This window comes from Triturus cristatus, chromosome 6 (genome assembly GCF_964204655.1).
Source record: "Triturus cristatus chromosome 6, aTriCri1.1, whole genome shotgun sequence".
In the NCBI taxonomy this organism is placed as follows: Eukaryota; Metazoa; Chordata; class Amphibia; order Caudata; family Salamandridae; genus Triturus; species Triturus cristatus.
The window spans coordinates 1,933,224,553-1,933,244,919 of record NC_140589.1 but is presented as its reverse complement, the minus strand read 5'-3'; positions in this window follow the sequence as shown (position 1 = coordinate 1,933,244,919).

Below are 20,367 nucleotides of genomic sequence, written 5' to 3'. Positions count from 1 at the left end.
GGTGGGCACTCAGCGGCACAGCTCCTCAGCTGCAGCGGCCCAAAATAGTGATAGCACTGATTCTCGTAGTATCTCCTCGTGGTCGGACCAATATGGTCACTCAGCGACACAGCTCTTCAGCGGCAGCGGCCCACACTAGCGATAGCAATGGTTTTCGTAGCAAGGCTAAGGCGGGCACTCAGCGGCACAGCTCCTCAGCTGCAGCGGCCCACAATGGCGATAGCAATAGTTTCCGTAGCAAGTCAAATGCGGACACTCAGCGGCACAGCTCCTCAGCTGCAGCTGCCCACAATGTTGATAGCAATAGTTGCCGTAGCAAGTCAAATGCGGGCACTCAGCGGTACAGCTCCTCAGCCGCAGCGGCCCACAATGGCGATAGCAATAGTTTCCGTAGCAAGTCAAATGCGGGCACTCAGCGGCACAGCTCCTCAGCTGCAGCGGCCCACAATGACGATAGCAATAGTTTCCGTAGCAAGTCAAACGCAGGGACTCAGCAGCACAGCTCCTCAGCTGCAGTGGCCCACAATGGCGATAGCAATAGTCTCCATAGCAAGTCAAATGCGGGGACTCAGCAGCGCAGCTCCTCAGCAGCAGCGGCCCACAATGGCGATAGCAATAGTTTCAGTAGCAAGTCAAATGCGGCGTTCCCCACAGTAGAACTAGAGGCCCTGGATTTCTCGACAGAGGCCTCACCTGCAAGTAGGATTCCCTTCAAGAAGAATCCGGGCTGCTGACGAATGAAGTCTAATGTCCCTGAGACTTCGGCAGGAGGGAAGCTCAAATCAGGCCCTTGGGTAGTTGCTTCAGTAGATGGATGAAAGTTTCAAAGTCCTTTCCCTCTTGTTAGGCGGACAGAGGTTTGTCTTGGCATCCCGAAGTTACACACCACGAAGGGGTTTCAGCCCAGATCTTTATACCCCAAAAGTCTTTGTTCTTGAGAAAGTCACAAATCACTCGACCTGGCCAGAACCAGTTTGGTGTCGATTTGGGTCACTTTATTTACGAGGCGGCATCCTCCCTTTCAGGGAGAGGGGGCCTACCATCAGATGCCCAGTGGGAGGTGGAGCCATCATTCACCTTGCCAGGCACAGCCCTGCTCAGATCAAAGGGGTCACCCCTCCCCATACTTCAACGGCAGATTCCTCCATTGGACCCAGGTCGGCCTCAGCCTGTCCTGGCCCTCTAAACCGGAACGCCAATACACATACCAAGAAAACACACTGGAAGGTTTAGACAAAAAGATACCTGCTTTCCAAAAGCGGTAGTTGCACACTCAGAATGTAATGACAATCACCACTACCAGATGCACCTTAATATTTGAAGCTCAAGCATACCCAATTCGATGTTCGTAACATGTTCCTTGGCACTACTAAGACTATCCTAGTTCATACAGTTAATTTATAATAAGGAGCATTCGCGCTGTGTCACTGAATGGCAGTGGCACAGCGCCCAGAGCGTCTAATGCCAGCAACCACGAAGGAGACAAAAAGTGACAAAAAATAGAAGGGAGACATACGCCAATGGTGCCAGGTCTAACACTGGAGTTAGGGGTTTTTGAACCCTCTGAGAGCCCCTGGGCCAGCCCAGTGGTTCTGGTCCCCAAGCCTCATCCATAGGGTGGAAAGAGAGAAATGAGGTTCTGTGTGGACTATAGAGGGCTCAACTCTGTCACCAAGACAGATGCTCACCCGATTCCAAGAGCAGATGAGTTGATAGACAAATTAGGGGCAGCCACCGTTCTCAGTACCTTTGACTTAACTGCAGGGTACTGGCAGATTGGAATGGCCCCAGGAGCAAAAGAGAAAACAGCATTCTCCACACCTGATGGGCACTATCAGTTCACTGTGATGCCCTTTGGGTTAAAGAATGCTCCTGCCACCTTCCAGAGGTTGGGGAACCAAGTCCTGGCTAGGTTGGAGTCCTTTAGTGCAGCTTATCTTGATGATATTGCTGTCTTTAACTTTACTTGGCAGGATCACCTGATCCACCTTGGGAAGGTTTTAAAAGCCCTGCAAACTGCAGGCCTTACTATCAAGGCATCCAAATGCCAGATAGGGCAGGGCACTGTGGTGTACTTGGGCCACATTGTTGGTGGAGGGCAGGTAAAACCCTTACAGCCCAGGATCCAGCCCATCCTGGACTGGGCAGCTCCAACAACCCAGACCCAAGTCAGGGCATTCCTTGGCTTGACTGGGTACTACAGGAGGTTTGTGAAGGGGTATGGGTCCATTGTGACTCACCTCACAGAACTCACCTCCAAGAAAATGCCCAAGAAGGTTAACTGGACAGTTAGTTGCCAAAAGGCTTTTGACACCCTGAAAGAAGCAATGTGCTCAGCACCAATTCTAAAAGCTCCAGATTATGCCAAGCAGTTCACAGTGCAGACTGATGCCTCTGAGCCAGGAATAGGAGCGGTCCTATCCCAGACCAATGATGAAGGCCAAGACCAACCTGTTGCTTTTATAAGCAGGAGGCTACTCCCCAGAGAGCAGCGTTGGAGTGCCATTGAGAGGAAGGCCTTTGCTGTGGTTTGGTCCCTGAAGAAGTTGAGGCCATACTTGTTTGGTACTCACTTCCTGGTTCAAACTGACCACAGATCTCTCAGATGGCTAATGCAAATGAAAGGAGAGAATCCAAAACTACTAAGGTGGCCCATCTCCATACACGGAATGGACTTTGAAGTGGAACACAGACCTGAGACTGCCCATGCCAATGCAGATGGACTTTCCAGGTTCTTCCACTTAGACAATGAAGACTCCATAGGGCAAGGTTAGTCTCATCACCTTTCGTTGGGGGGGGGGGGGGTTGTGTGAGAAAGTGCCGTCTTTCTTGCATGGTATGCCCCCACTTTTTGCTGAATTGCTGATGTACTTTGACTGAATGTGCCCTGGGCTCCTGCCAATCAGGTGCCCAGGGCCTGTGTTCCTTCCCTAAAAACTGTATTGAAGCCTAAACCCAATTGGCATCTCTGGCCACATGTCAGCCCCTGGTAAATGGTACCATAGGTACCCAGGACACTGTGACCAGAGAAGGCCACTAAGGGCTGCAGCACTTATTGTGCCACCCTTAGAGGCCCTGTACCCTGACACACACACACTGCCTTAGCAGGCTGAGTGTCTTGGCACAGAACAAAACAAAGAGTCGACATGACACACATCTTTGTGTGCCATGCCCACAACACACTGCCCTGGCATACTTCAGTCACCCCTCTAGCTGGGTGCCCTGTGCCAGTGGTGTGGGTACAGGTGCATGAGCCCTGTACCCCTACAGTACCCAGGTCCATTCCTGGGCACTATAAGTACCGTGCTGCCATTAAGAGTATATGGTGCTGGGAGGTCGTCATCACGAACTCCACAGCACCATGATGGCTACACTGAAGACTGAGAAGTTTGGTATCAAACTTCTCAGCACATTAAACCCACACTGATGCCAGTGTGGGATTTAATGTAAAATGTATGACAGAGGGCATCTTAGAGATGCACCCTGAAACTGACCAACAACCAGTGTCCTGACTGAGAGGCTGCCTAGGCTGCCACCCAGCAGACATGTTGCTGGACCCCTGGGTAGAGAGCCATCCACTCTTGTGGGCCTGCAACAATGCACATCCTGGTTGAGGTGCCAGGTCTCCTCCCGCAGGATGGGCAGGGGAAGCTTCAAAGGCATGCTGCCTTTGTGAGCTTCTCCAGGCCACTTGCTGTACTCAACAACTGGCCCCCATCGATTCTGACCCCCACTCTGGCGGGAAGATCGGCCGGAAAACCCAAGTGAGGAAAGGGGGTGTGCCAGCCTCTGCCAACCCCACCCATCAGGTGGGGGAGGCGAGGTGAAGCACAACTCCGGGCTCTCGCCATCTTGAGGATTGGAAGCCCTACCCAATCAGGACTAGGCTCCTGCCCCCCTCCCACTGGAGAGTGGCAGGCTAGGGGGTGTACCCACCCCAGGGAAGGGACCCATTGGTCCCTGACCTTTACCTACCTGTAACGCCCCTAAATGTAGCATTTAGGGGCACCCTGAACCTTCCTTCCTCAGATCCCGAATCCGAAACAAGAAGAACAAGAAGAAAAGAAGACCTGCAGTGCAGCTGATCCAGCGAGAGACCGGGGAAAAAGACATGAATTTTCCACTATCTTCATTGCATCGCAGACCCGACGTCACAGTAGCTCATTCACACCTGCAGTCATTGGTGGGACCCATAACAGCAACACTCATATATCTCTCTCACGAGTCTGCACACAGGAGGGATGAACAATTCAAGTGCTGGACATGTGGGGAAATACCTTATAACCTATAGGGAGGGAAAAGTTATTTTACAAAATATAAATTAGCATTCATCACCTATAGATCCCTAATCCTAAACATCAAGGCACTCCACCCACTTGGTCGACGGACCAATTAGTTGGATTGGTTGATGGGGATTTAGAACCAGCTAAAACACATTTAAGACTCAGAATCCTTTATTCTCTTTAACGGAAAACCACAAACTCATAATTTCTGTTAATCAATATTTGTTTATCTAAATTTTCATTATAAGTTATATTGGCATTTGTCTCATCAAAGTTTAGAATTTCTAGATCAATTTAAGTAAATTGCAGAACATCATTTTTACCTAATCTAGCTATCTGGGGTTCTCTAATTCATTGACTCTGCATATCCGAATATTGTCGTCAATTGTCCGAATAAAGCAGGCCAAGGCTCAAAGTCCAAAGTCCTCTGCTCAGCACGTTACAGTCCCAAAAATGATCAAAGGACCAGAAATTGTGCAAGCATCTATCATTGCCTGTGGGGTTGGTAAGAGTTTGCAGTCATCAGGCGATCAGGCAGCATCTGGACCATCAGGAAAAAGCGTCGACCCCCTCCCTATTCTACTACCCTTTTTATAATAAATTTCAGGTTAACATGATACATTTTTAGGCCAAGAACAATGGTGATTGGCTGGTTGGGATTGTCCGATTCTTATTCCCAGATTTGCAGTTCAGTCCGAGTTGTAATGTCATTAGTTCCTTAGTATCGGCTTGTTGTATACTTTGATTGTCCACCAAATTCTTATCCTTTACCAGGTACATGATGTGTAAAGGTTGCTAAGAAGTTCACAGTACCGTCCGAGCATGCGCAGCAGACTCCGCGCTTCACGAGACGGTGGCCACTTCTGAACTCCATTTTGTACTTGTCGAAGGATAGGCCGCACATGTCAACTTAAGCGAAACAAACACAAAAGAATAATTAATTCAAAGGAATGATGATTCTAATGTTAACCCCTTATTTATCCCTTTATGTATTAGTATTTTCCTAGCATATTGTGACATTTAAAGCATTATATTCACCTTTTCGGTCCTCCACGATGATGCAAACGTCACAAAAGCACCATAAATCATACAATATCTAATTAACACATATACTAATTATTAATATGTGTACATGTTTTAGTTATTAGAGTTATCTGCCATGCAAAATGCAAGTTCCCGCGTGTAGTTGTGTATGTATATGGTTAATGTTAATATATCACTGCACACAATTAATAAATTATAATAAGTAGGTTATTCAATTAGTACTTTCATGCAAAATAGAGGAGGTATACAACATTTTTGCACTACCTGCTCCATCAATCCCCCCTTTGGTGATTTTTAACATCACCACACTACCTAAAAATGTTGTAAATTCTATAAAAAGAGATGAATTCAGTTTCTTTTAAGTTTGTTAGATCACATTATTGTTTCACCTATTTCTTCTTCTCTTGATCTTCTAGACATACTTTCTTTCATTTCTTCTAACTCTGCTTCTTCAAATTCTCTTTCTCGTGTTTCATTTTCTCTTTTCTTCAAAGTTTCTCTTTTTACGTTTTTTCGTATTTTCTTTCTTTTGCTACATAAACATCCTAGTTTTAAAATGAGTACTAAAATAATCACACATGTTACTGGAAATAAGATTTTACCTATAAATGTACTACCTAGTTTTAATAAAAAGTCTTTAATAGAAGAAAACTTCCTTCCCATCTTTTCCCAAACACCGTCAACCTCCAGTGGTGCAATCTCTTCATGCAAATCAGTTATATTCTTTATATACGTTTTTAGATCTTGACTTTCATCAGGAATGTAAGTACAACAATGTTGAACCTTCAACATTCCACAGACTCCACCCTCTTTTGCTAAAATTATAGTAAGGTCAAGTTGATTTTGCATTACCATGGCACGCATGGCAACCATTTCTGTATTTACTAATAAAAATCCTCCGGCGGTGCTTGTTGACAAGCGATCCACTACTGTTGATAGTTTACTAATTTTGTGTGCATTCAGAGATATTCCCACTGCTGGTATCAATGCTCCGAAAACGTCTCCTACAATTTCTGACCAAGATTCTCTTTTTCTACGTGTTAGTTGACTACCTAACTCACGTGCACCATCTTTTCCTCTTCCCACATGGAATATCTTTGGGAAAACTAGGCCTAGATAACATGTGCCATACCAGTGATCTGGCAATCGATAATATGCTTTGTTCCCACAAATAAAATGTAATCCAGGAAAAACTAGATCATTTCCTCCTTTAAATCCCCATCCACCCATGATTCGATAAGTATCATGGCAATCACTTGTACCTACAAAATAATTATCATATGCAGTTTGATTCCTTTTAATACACAACTTTCCTTTCTGAGGCCAATCTAAAGCCATTGTTGGACTAGCCTCTCCTTTCAATTGTTTTTCTCTTTCAACATCCCAGACTGTCTTCTCTTCTTTCCCTTCATGTACTTTCCTTTGCATCTTTAATCTCCTTTCTTCAACCATGTCTAAGAAAATGTTCTCCTCCTTCTTTAGGCTGCAAGTTAGATTGTTTCTAAATATTGACTCTAATGTTAATTCTTTAGTTTCTAAGAAAAATTCACCTAACACCTTTGCAGGTTTCACTTTATTCAATTTGTTAATTACAGGTGCTTGTGAGAATATGTTATCTACGTCTGAAAAGTAATATTCTAATTTCCCTATTTTGTAAAACAAACTTGCTATTACGCTACATGTTATTCCATATGTTACCGGGAGGTGATGATAAGTCACTCCCTCAGATACAGATGCCAGCAAATGCATGCAGACGTAGCAGTCTCTCACATCCATCGTCTTTACATATTCATATAGTAATTTTGAAAATACATTGTTAGACAAATCATTTATAGACCTGTCTTTATGCAGATAGTTTCTATTTATTTTAGTCGGATATACCCTCTGAGTCTTCTCTACATTATTTTTATTCTCACTATGTCCTTCTATTGTTTCTAATGTAACCTTAAATGAAATCATTAAAGCGAATGCACTCCATAGAAGCATTAATAAACCTGTACAACAACAACACATTTTGAACCATCTTTTAAGAAATGTACATTTTGATTTTCTACTTTCTATGTTTGCCATTTTGTAAAATGATCAGTGTCTTTTGACTTAGCCTCTTCTACTTCACAACTAATTTTGTCTAACCCAAGGCTCTAAGCACCTACTTGGTTCTATCAGTTTCGTATTTTCCCGTAAATTATTGTCTTTCCATTTGGGTTACTTTTGGTCTTTTCAGTTTGGCATTTGATCGTTTTTCACTTTTCTTTCATAATCTTGATACAGAACTTCCTGAACATCCATTTCTTCTCCAATGTCGGACAAGATAACTCTCAGGATTTCCGATTCTTCGTCTTCCTCAACCACTTCTGGTACAGTCACCTCTGGATCCCCTTGTCTGTCCGCCTCCTCTTTTATTTCAGGCAATGCCACATATGACCATTCCGGCGACTTATACTTCTGGTTAGGTTTTCTCGTTCTCTTATTTTCTTCTGCTGTCGTTTTTTCCCCGTTTTACAATTTCTCTTGGCTAGACACTTCATTCACTTGTTCAGCCCTAGATGAATTCACTCGTGTCAAACTGTATCTTAATCTCTTTATTTTGTTTGGCCAAATTTAATCTCTTGCTGATCTTTTCAATTTATTTCCTTTTTCATTTTTCTCAGTTCTCCATGCTCTCTTTCTCAAGACTCAACCTTCTGCTACTTCTTCATCAATGTCCTCTGATTCAGTTTCAACTTGATTCTTACTTTCAACAGTCTTTCTTTCCACCACTTCTTTTTTCTTACCTACTTCTGTCCCTCCTCGTGATTCCTCTACACATTCTTCCTGCTTACTAGCTGTCCCTTCTTCTACCTGGATGTGTGGGCTCCCTACTCCTCCTTGGGGGTCTTCCGCAACAATCTTCCCCTCTCTCTCTGTATCTGACACCTGACCATCTACTTTTGTTACTTCAGGTGGAATTTCTCTCAACCTTCCATCAGGAACTTCTTTATTGAATATTTCTTTAATTGTCTCTTCACTGCTTTTCTCTTCTCCTGTATGTACTTGTACTTGTTCAGTCTCTGATTCTGAGCTGATGTCAGAAATCTGCAACTTCCTCCTCCAGGGAATGTTCTCTGGAGCAAAACCCAAATTTGGTTCTGTCTCTCCCCTTTCAGGAGTTTGTCTTGTTCTTGTTTCTTCGGTATCTGATTTAGAACTTGTATCAGATTCTTCAAAATATTCTCCCTCTTTATTATCCACTGGATTTGGAATTCGCAGGGTATGACTAGCATGAATCCAGTTCTTTACTCCTGCACACTTCACAGCTGTTGTCGTAGTCAAAATCACCTGTCGTGGTTTCCCCCAACGTGGGACCAAGCAGTTCCTTCTTCTGTGCACTTTAATTCTCACCCAGTCACCTGGGCTTAGATCATGAGCTTGCTTCTTTTCAAGGGTGGTGGCATCCGATCCAACCTGATGAAACACAAAATGAACGGAGTCAGCCAACCCCTTACAGTAATCCAACACCAAGTCATCAGATATAGGCAACAGCTTGTTGACTGGTATGAATACATGCCTCATTGCTCTCCCCATCACAATGTTGTGGGGACTCAAACCTGTGTTCCTATCTGGAATTGATCTAATAGTCATGAGTACCAGAGGCAAGGCATCAGGCCATTTCATACCTGTGGCTAAACACATCTTTCCCAGCCTGTTTTTAATGGTGCCATTTACTTGTTCCACCACACCAGAGGCCTCTGGGCGATAAGCATAATGTAGTTTTTGTTCTACATTCAATGCTTCACAAATTAATTTCATGATTTCATTATGAAAATGCTTTCCTCTATCTGACTCAATTGTGACTGGAAAACCAAACTTAGGAATAAATTCTCTCAGTAGTAGCTTAGCTACGGTGATTCTATCACTTCGCCTAGTTGGGTATGCTTCCACCCAACGAGAAAATAAACAAACCATTACCAGAACATACCTTAACCTGTTGCAGGGGGGCATTTCAATGAAGTCGATCTGCATTCTTGTGAAAGGCCCTCCTTCTCGACCTACCGTTCCTAGACTTACCACTGTTTTCCTTCCCGGACTGAACTGTTGACATATAAGGCATCTTTGACAAAGGCTCTCAGTTACAAGTCTGAATTTTGCATTATACCATGTTTGCTTGAACGATCTGATCATTGCGTCTCTCCCTACATGTGCTTGTCCATGATACATCCGTGCCATGGCAGAGATCATGCTATCAGGCATGACTGGTCTTCCGTCTAGATAAACCCACACATGATCTGTTTCCCTTGGTGCACATCCTGCTTTTATCGACTGTCTCATTTCCTCATCTCCTGCCTCTTCCTGCAACTGTCTCACTTCCTCCCAGGTATTCACAGTGTTAGTAAAGAACAAAGAACATGAATTAATTTCTCTTTCTTTTCCCTTGTTAACAGAATTTTGATTTCGAGCACAATACTGGGCCATATCATTGGCAAATTGATTGCCAGCCAATATATAATCATTAGACCTTGCATGAGCTGCACACTTCAATTGCTTAGGCAGCTATATCGCCTCAAGCAATTTTCCCACCACTTCAGCATTCTTTATAGGAGTTCCACTCGATGTCATAAACCCTCTTTGGGACCAAATTTGCCCAAAGTCATGCACCACACCAAAGCCATACTGACTATCGGTTATCACAGTCACTCTCACATTCTTTCCCAACTTACATGCTCTTGTTAAGGCAAATAGTTCAGCAACTTGGGCAGATTTTACTCCTTTCAGACACAATGCTTCCAATACCGTTAGATACCGCTGCATTTCTACTCGGATCTAATCACCAGATCATCTTCTTCCTGCCGGCTAAAGCACTTACGATTCATGTTCGCTCTTACGTGATTCTCTACCGTTTTACCTCTTGGACTTTGAACATCATCTAAATATCGACGTTCTGAGAAATTATCCCGGAAACATTTCTGCCCCTCGTTGGAGTATATTATCAGGTCCTTCACTCCATCGTCACTAAATGATCAAGGAATATATCTTTTCCTCTGTCCTGCTCTTCCGATAGGTGCACCCTATATTGATCGAGGAACTAACATTTGCCGTGTTGGGCACATCACGGTGGATTTTGGCCATATTGCTGCCATAAGTTTCATATACCCGGAGTTTATTGTTCAACTAATCTCCTGGAATCGGTTATTAGAGCTCTTTTAAGCTCTGAATTATTTCCATCCTTTCTACGGAGGGCCGCCATTAGCTATCATTCTGAATTAAAGGTGTTCATTGTGTGTCCCACACATTTACCATTTCCTTTGCCCTGATGAAGGTGTAGCCCCCTGTGGGCCCAACACCGAAACGTGCGTTGGCTTTCATTACTCTGTGCCTACCTGAAGACTTTGTCTGTCCATAAGAACTGGGAGAGCAGGAGCCCTCTGGAACCTTCATTTTGTGAAATTGTTCACGTTCTAATGTCAATGATTTTAAATCTATTTATAAAATGATTTGGTTTTGTGTAATTATATGTTTTTGTTGAACAAATGAGTATGCTGTTTGAATGAAAGTGTGTATGATTGTGTTTTGTGGGACTTACACATATCTGTACCATGGAATTCATCATTTTCTCCTTTTTTGAAAAGATTACTATCCTGAATCTTTATGTTTAAATAAATTGATTCTGAAAATTATTCCTCTCACATCCCTCTGCCTTCTTGTGCCAGTTACGGCCTGTGGTTATTTATCTAATTCAGACCCAGCTTTGGGCTTATGTATATCTTCATGTTGTAGGCAGTTGGTAATCTCCTGTGATATTATGCACCACACCAAAGCCATACTGACTATCGGTTATCACAGTCACTCTCACATTCTTTCCCAACTTACATGCTCTTGTTAAGGCAAATAGTTCAGCAACTTGGGCTAATTTTACTCCTTTCAGACACAATGCTTTCAATACCACTGCTACTGTGCATACTGCATATGCTGCACTCAGAATTCCTTCATCCGTTCTCAAACATGATCCATCCACAAACATCACATAGTCACTTTCTGTCAAAGGTACATCTTTTATATCAGGTCGTGGTTTGGTACAGAAATCAAGCACTTCCAAACAGTCATGATCCACATCGTCTATGACTCGTTCTCAGCATCAGGTAGCAACGTTGACGGGTTCACATTTAGACATTTAGACATCTCACAAGGCTCACATTTGTTGCACCTTGATGACTTTCTCATATCTAGTCAGACGACTATGCGTCATGAACTGAGTACGGCTCCTTGTTAAAAGGATGGCCACATCATGAGGTACAAATACTCACACAGGATATCCCATCACAATTCCTTCACTTTGTTCCAGGCTCTTACACGTAGCCGCCACAGCTTTTAGACAACCTGGCAATGCTACTGCTACAGGCTCCAATATGGCTGAGAAATATGCGATTGGCCATCGCAGTTTTTCATGTTTCTGTATTAACACATCCATTTCTTTCACTGCAATAGAGTTCAAATTCCTTTTCATAGTCAGGCATACCAAGTGCTGGCGCTTCACACAAACTGTCTCTCAATTGTTTAAAAGCCATCAATTCTTCTTTATTCAATTCAATAGGATCTTTTACATCACTTCTTGTCAAAAGTACCAATGGTTTTGCAATCAGGGAAAAGTTACTTATCCACTGACGGCAATATCCCACAATTCCAAGAAACATTCTCACTTCTCTTTGCGTCATTGGGGCTCTCATTCCCTTAATTATTTTGATCCTATCTGCAGTCACTTTCCTCAATCCTTTTTCAATTTTGTGGCCTAAATATTTTACTTCCTTTTGACAGAATTGTAATTTTGACGGAGATACTTACAGTCCTCCGTCTGCCAAATGGTTTAGCAATGCTATGGTATCCACTATACAAGCTTCTCGAGTTTTTGACGCCACAAGCATGGGGTCAATGTACTGAACTTGCACTGAACTTTCAGGCATTCTTAGATCTTCTAAGGACCTTTTCAATATCTGGTTTAATATTGCGGGGCTCTCTGTATACCCCTGTGGGATTCGGCACAATGCCAAAATACGTTTGCCAAACCGGAACGCAAATATTTGTTGACTGTCAGGATGCAATGGGATGGAAAAGAAAGCATGCAATAGATCAATCACTGTATACCCTTCTGCATCATGAGGAATCTGATACAAAATCACAGATGGATTTGGTACAATGGGACAACATGACACAACGATTTTGTTTATTTTTCTCAGGTCTTGTACTATTCTAAACGTTCCATTAGGCTTTTTCAGGTCCATAATTGGTGAATTACATGGACTACTCATTATCTCTCTAAAAATACCTTGTTTAATCATTTTCTCTATTATAGGTGTGACTCCGGTAATTATCTCGGGTGTCAATTTATACTGTGGAATATTTAGATAACTTACTCCTTCCTTTACAGAAATTTTTATGGGATCTACATTTTTCATCAACTCCACATCTTCTCCGGTAAAATCCCATACTTCCATTTTTACTGTCTTTTTCAACTCTTGAGTAGGCCTGGGCAAAAATTTCGTTCCGTTCGCGGAAATTGCGATAATTTGACATTTTTGCGTTCCGCGGAGAGCGCGAAAATGTCAAAAATTCCGGTTTCCGCAGCTTGGCGATAATTTGTTTCTTGCTCGCGCTGTAAAATGATACATTCTCGCACGCGCACGATCGCCTTACCTGAATCCCTGCGTTCGCCGACAAGTTTTCTTGATCCGGTCGCGTTCTCCATGAGATGTTGTATTGTTTTTAGCCATTTGCGCTGTCTCGCGACAGTTCGCGCCCGCAGTGACGTCATGCGTCGCGCGATCACGTCTTTCTTCTCGCGATCATGCACCGCGAGAACAACTCAAAACAAGATGGCCGCGCCCGCAAGCAACCACATGGGTAAGTTGGCGACCCGCAACCATGCAGAAAATCTCGCGAACATGCCGGAAAAAAACTTCCGCATCTTCGCGATATTTCTGCTTGTTTGCGATAATTTTAAACATTCTCGCGATAATTTGCGAAGGTTAATTCCGCAAATTCCGCCCACCCCTACTCTTGAGGCAATTCCTCAGGATCAAATACAGCAAATGCCTCAGTAACTTTGGTTTCCATGTTAGCCATTGTCATCTTGTATAGTACATCCTCATCTGGAGTCTCAAAGGCTATACCATCTGGAATACAAAATATTGTGCAATTCATTTTGCACAGCAAATCTCTCCCTAACAAATTTACAGGGCTTGAATCGCACACAACAAAGCGGTGCATTTCATAAAATTTCGCTATTTTAACCTTTACTGGATCAGTGAGATACATTTTTATTTGTCTGTTGGATACTCCAACTACTTGGATTGTTTCATCCGAGAGAGGAAGATTTTTAACATCAGCTGACCTAACAGTTGAACGAGTAGCACCAGTATCTACTAGGAAAGTAATGTTTTCGTCATTTACCTTTCCATCCACAAAAGGTTCTGTCTGGTCTACTTCTAGAGTTGCACCAAGTATGCACTCTTCTTCCTCCTCTCGGCACCGTCAATAGCTTTATTCTGACTCACTCTCATCGCGTTGTAGCCAATACTGCGAAACAGCACTAGCGCGCGGCAGCTTAGTTACCTGTTCTTCGTTGTAGAATCCTGTCTCATTACTGTATTTCTGAGGATTTACGCACTGTGGAAAAGGCGATTTTGGCGCCTGATTCTTTTGGGCAACAACCTGATGCTGTCGCTGTGGTTGACAACTCACCTCTTTTTGCACCTGTGAATTCAATGATGCATTATCACCATTAGCACTCGGGGGGAATTTACACTCCGATTTCCAATGTCCTATTCTTCCACAATTATGACATGGCCATTTCTTTTTGGCTTCTTCTATATTAAATTGTCCCTTCCCTTTTCCAACATTAAATTTAGGTTTCATACCTGTACTATTGGCCTGTTCAATCAATTGAGCTTCCTGTCTGTCTGCCACTTTTACATGTGCCCACATGGCTTTTTCTTTTGATTTACGCTGTTTTGCTTCAATTTCATTACTAAAATATTTTGCATGTCTCAGTACATCATCTATTTTTTTATTTTGCCAGTCCACTGTATGCTGTTTAATCATTTCACTTATTTCTGGTCGCAGCCCATATACAAATCAATATACAAAGTGACTCAAATCCTCAAATTTTCATCACCACTAAACTGCTTAAAGGCGAGAATCAACCTTTCATAGTTGGCATGTACTGATTCCTTCGCTTCCTGATGAGTTCTGTCAATTTTTACCCAATCAGTTTCTTTAGGAGGTACTTTGTTTTTTAGAAAGGTAATTACCTGTTCATATTTTTTTATTACTTCTGGATCAGGGGCACCTGGTTTTGGGTCTCTATGGTACTCTTGTGTAGGGCAGCTTATCATTATCTTACATTCTGTCCATAAGTCTGCTGGTACTATTATGTCAAAAAGACTATTTAAATCAATCCATAGAACTTTTGATAACTTCACAAATCTATCTACCTGCCTATACCACTCGACTGGCTTTTCGCGCAGTCGGGGGAAATCATTGGTAAATGACAAACTATCTTGTCTAGTCCAGGGGACATGTACATAGCCTCCACCTGGAATTTCTCTCATGGGACATTCCGTTACCACCTTTTCCTTTTCTCTCACTGGGAAAGCTGCAAACGTTTTGTCTGATGCAGCGTATCGTTTCCGAAACCACCTACTTTTCCATTTATCTACATCTCCCCATTTTCTTAACAAAATGATTAAGTCTTTAATCTGGGTTGTTCGTCCTGCTGTGTTCAGATTTTCAATATCCTCTTTTAAAAAAATCTACTCTTTATGGTTTTTGTAAAGACTTTACCTTTTCAAAGTCTATATCCATTTCATTTTCTACTTCTTCTAGTCTTTCATGTAGATTCCTTGCTCTTTATGTTATACTTTTGCAAAAAAATTATAATTCTTCATCCTGATAAGCTTTTAACTTCTCCGTGGGGATAGTCCCTACTATTAATTCTTCCAAAACAATCTTCAGCTTGGCCACGTCTATATGTTGGGGTTCTGTATCTTTCCGCTGTAAGCTCCTCAACCATTCCCTTAATTCTTCTGAAGTAGGCCCTACGGGATTTTTCTCATTACTGGTTTGTTCTGAACCCTTTGGTGATCCTGGGACTGATTCTGTCGTCATTATTATCCTATCCACTAAACTTTGGTTTTCTGTCAAGTTTTTAGGCGTGCTTTGTTCTGAAATACCTACTGTTTGTCTCCATGGATTCTCGTCTGAACCCTTTCTTTGCATTTCGGTTTGTTTATTACTGCTGTAAGGAATCGTCAGACAATGCTCACTATCCTTTTGTTTATCAAAAATAGGCATTACAGGTCCTATAGTTACAGGAACAGTTTCGGCTTCCAAGTTTTTAGTTAATTCCCTAATCTTTTCAGTTAACTCTAAGGTGGTCTTCGCTAATTCAGCTGAATTTTCATTACCCATTTTACCATGTTGTGTTTTTTCTATCTCTCTAAAAGGATTATTTCTTCCTACCTCCTGTGGTACTTATTCAAACTTTATATTTCATGGTTTCTCTTTTATTGGGACACTTGGTGTCAATAATGTGGAATCTGATTGATACGAGGGTGGATTTTTATAAAACATGTCGTCAAGAACAACATCCTCCGATTCATGCAAACCGTACCCTCCTGATTCTGTATTATTTATTTTTTCTATGCATTTTCTACTGCTAATCTCCTCAGCATTTCTCACTGGAAACAAACCATCAGTCATATTTGCGCTTCGCCATCTCCTCATTCGATCATCATGATTCTCCTGACCTTACAACCTACCAAACATATATTTATACCTTCCGCCACTCCTCTGTCGTTCTCTGTCATGCATCTCGTCTTCCCATTCTGTCAATGCTTCAAACTGAGTTGGCCTAGGTCTCGGTTCTAGATTCATCATTCTTTCTCTCAAATTTCTCAAAACCGCTAAATTAAATGAACCATATTCCGGAAATGCTAAAACTCCATCATCTTTTGTATACTTTGCCCAATTGTCCAACCAAATACATGTATGATATCCGTATTTGGCAACCAAAAAGGGTGCGGGCGATTTCGGTGGAGGAAACAACTGTCTCTCTCTAGTCACAATCGGTTTGTCCTTGATCTTTCCAAACCAGGACTTTTTCTCTTTTTCTGGTGGATCGTAATACATCATTTTGTCTTTTCTGTATCGCTAGATTTTCCCTACGACTATTCTGTTGTTTTAACCAATCGTAGCACGACATACACTAACACACCAATCCAGAGCGTCTATGTCACTTCGGTAATTCTGCAATCCCAGCGCGACTCACACTAACGCACCAATCAGGAGCGTCTACATCACCCGGTAATTCTCCACTCCTGACGCGGCATACACTAACGCACCAATCAGGAGCGTCTACGTTGTTTTACAGCTGGCCAATCCCAGCGCGGTCTTTTACTGACATCAGCTTTTCTCGCTACTCCTGCTTCTGCTGACCCCTCCTTTACAAATGTTATTGACAAACTTTCTTACGTTCTTTCTGACTTACAAATCTGTTAGTAACGACATAAAAACGCCACCATTATCTGTTTCGCTAACCAAAGTATAGTTAATGACCTTTTTCACAAGAATTCCGTCTTTCCCGAGAGCGGCTCTTACCTCTGCCCTACTACGGAATCGTTACATCCGTTGATAAAGTAGCACTTCCCTCCACCTTACCCTTCTAACAAGCATTAGCTAACCGTTTCTCTAGAATTAAGAACCTGTTGGAGACGCTCTGCTCCTGAGAAATAAAACCAGAGTTTCACAATTAGCCTGAATGCTATTTCATTTACACACATTCATACGGAAAATGTAGTTCATTCACACAGAAAACATGACGATGTTACCAAATCGAACCCAGACAATGCGTCGTGCAACTTCAATCATCACACGTTTTCCCTGTGTACCTACAGGGCAAAAATAATTCTGTCTTTCCCGAGAGCAGCGCTTATCTCTGCTCTACTATGGAATCATTACAAACTTACGACTTCCTACATCCCAGAACCCGTCAAACAACATAGAACTCAACGCGACTCACATTGAGCGTTAATACATAGACCAATACTCATCCAAACATCCGCAGTCAATATACAATAAGCAAAATGAGAAATCAATAAGCAATAATCACCAAACCAAAACAATAAAACCATAACTCTGCTACCAGAAAAACTGATCCAGTGAGAGACCAGGGAAAAAGACATGAATTTTCCACTATCCTCCCTGCGTCGCAGACCCGACGTCACACTAGCTCATTCACACCTGCAGTCATTGGTGGGGCCCATAACACCAACACTCATACATCTCTCTCACGAGTCTGCACACAGGAGGGATGAACAATTCAAGCACTGGACATGTGGGGAAACACCTTATAACCTATAGGGAGGGAAAAGTTATTTTACAAAATATACATTAGCATTCGTGACCTATAAATCCCTAATCCTAAACATCAAGGCACTCCACCCACTTGGTCGACGGACCAATTAGTTGGATTGGTTGATGGAGATTTAGAAACAGCTAAAACACATTTTAAGACTCAGAATCCTTATTTCTCCTAATGAAAAACCACAAACTCATAATTTCTGTTAATCAATATTTGTTTATCTAAATTTTCATTATAAGTTATATTTGCATTTGTCTCATCAAAGTTTAGAATTTCTAGATCAATTTAAGTAAATCGCAGAACATCATATTTACCTAATCTAGCTATCTGGGGTTCTCTAATTCATTGACTCTGCATAACCGAATTTTGTCCTCAATTGTCTGAACAAAGCAGGCCAAGGCTCAAAGTCCAAAGTCCTCTGCTCAGCACGTTACAGTCCCAAAAATTATCAAAGGACCAGAAATTGTGCAAGCCTCTATCATTGCCTGTGGGGTTGGTAAGAGTTTGCAGTCATCAGGCGATCAGGCAGCAACTGGACCATCAGGAAAATGTGTCGACCCCCTCCCTATTCTACTACCCTTTTTATAATAAATTTCAGGTTAACATGATACATTTTTAGGCCAAGAATTATGGTGATTGGCTGGTTGGGATCATCCGATTCTTATTCCCAGATTTTCAGTTCAGTCCGAGTTGTGATGTCATTAGTCCCTTAGTATCAGCTTGTTCCGGTCTGTTGTATACTTTGATTGTCCACCAAATTCTTATCCTTGACCGGGTACATGATGTGTAAAGGTTGCTAAGAGGTTCACGGTACCGTCCGAGCATGCGCAGCAGACTCCGCGCTTCACGAGACGGTGGCCACTTCTGAACTCCATTTTGTACTTGTCGAAGGATAGGCCGCACATGTCAACTTAAGCGAAACAAACACAAAAGAATAATTAATTCAAAGGAATGATGATTCTAATGTTAACCCCTTATTAATCCCATTATGTATTAGTATTTTCCTAGCATATTACGACATTTAAAGTATTATATTCACCTTTTCGGTCCTCCACAATGATGCAAACGGCACAAAATAAACATAAATCATACAATATCTAATTAAAACATCTACTAATTATTAATATGCGTACATGTTTTAGTTATTAGAGTTATCTGCCATTCAAAATGCAAGTTCCCGCGTGTAGTTGTGTATGTATATGGTTAATGTTAATATATCACTGCACACAATTAATAAATTATAATAAGTAAGTTATTCAATTAGTACTTTCATGCAAAATAGAGGAGGTATACAAATTTTTTGCACTACCTGCTCCATCACAACTGCTAACAAGAGGACGACACCAACTGACTTGGCCCCAGCCCTACAGGCCCGTCGACCCTCGAACCTGCTCCTGCTATATCCCGGCGTCTCTTGTGGTCAGCAACATCAAAAACCACAGAGGACCTGACTGCCTTGCTCATCTAAAGACTGGTACTCCCACGAGCAGTTCTGCACAAACAGCAACAACCCCTGGTGCCAGCTAGGAACCGCGAATCCAGCGCACCCTGCACCCGCCAAGCCCGGCCTGTGCCTGAGTGAACAAAGACCACGAGGACGTCCCCCCGGCGACTGTGACCAAGAATCCAGCACCCAAGGACCCTCCTCGACGCTCCTAACGACGCCTGCAGCCTCAACTCCAGGGATCCCCCCCAACCGCGACCAGCAGAGGGTAAGATTTCCCGACCCCAAAAGACACCCCTGCACCCGGCGCCCTGCGGCACCCTGTGCCCAACTCCTGGGTGTCTACCTAACCTACAGCTTCCCAACTTACCTCTTGAAGTGGTGGTCACACCTGAAGAATCTCCGTACCCAAGCTTGCAGCCTTTGTTCATCTTGCAGCTTCTCCGTTGAAATACATTAAGCGCCCGACGGCTCAAAAGCACCCTGCACCCAGCCGCCCGAGTACCCCTGGAAGTGCAGCATCTGTCCTATTCTACTTCCCCACTTGGCCTGTGTAAGTGACCAGGAGCCCAGCTCCCACAGCCAATTGGCCTGCCTGCTAGCAGCTACCAACCAACGGCCCCCTGCCAGCCATAGGCTAACATTTGGCCTACTCTCTCTGCACCCGGCTGCCCCTGTGCTGCTGAGGGTGTAATAACTGTACCTACCTGACCCTGGGAGACCCCTGAGTCTATCCCCAGGACCTTAACTCTACCAGTCGAGTACTTACCTGAAAGCTGATAACCTACATTTTCTCAAGAGGGTAACATATACTGGTTTCACTTGGAAATTCTTTTAAGTGTCGAGTTTTGAAACTTTAAAATATTCACTAAAAATCACCCGATCAACGAAAACGAAATTACTCACCTGTTACCAGGAGAGATCCCAGTGCTGGATCTTGGTGCCCAGCACTGACCCTGTAAAGTAATTACAACTGTGATTTTCTGATAACCAAACTTTCCTCCATAGGATAACATTGCCTGGTTTTTGCCAGAAATTCTTCTAAGTGTCGATTTTTGCAATATACAAATATTCCTTAAAAGTCGCCTGTGTAACAAAAACGATTTCTTTCAACTATTTACAGGAGATGCACCAGGGCTGATTCCAGGATCCAGCCCTGAGTAGGAAAAACCTATGCAAAGTAATTAATATTGCATTTACTTAAA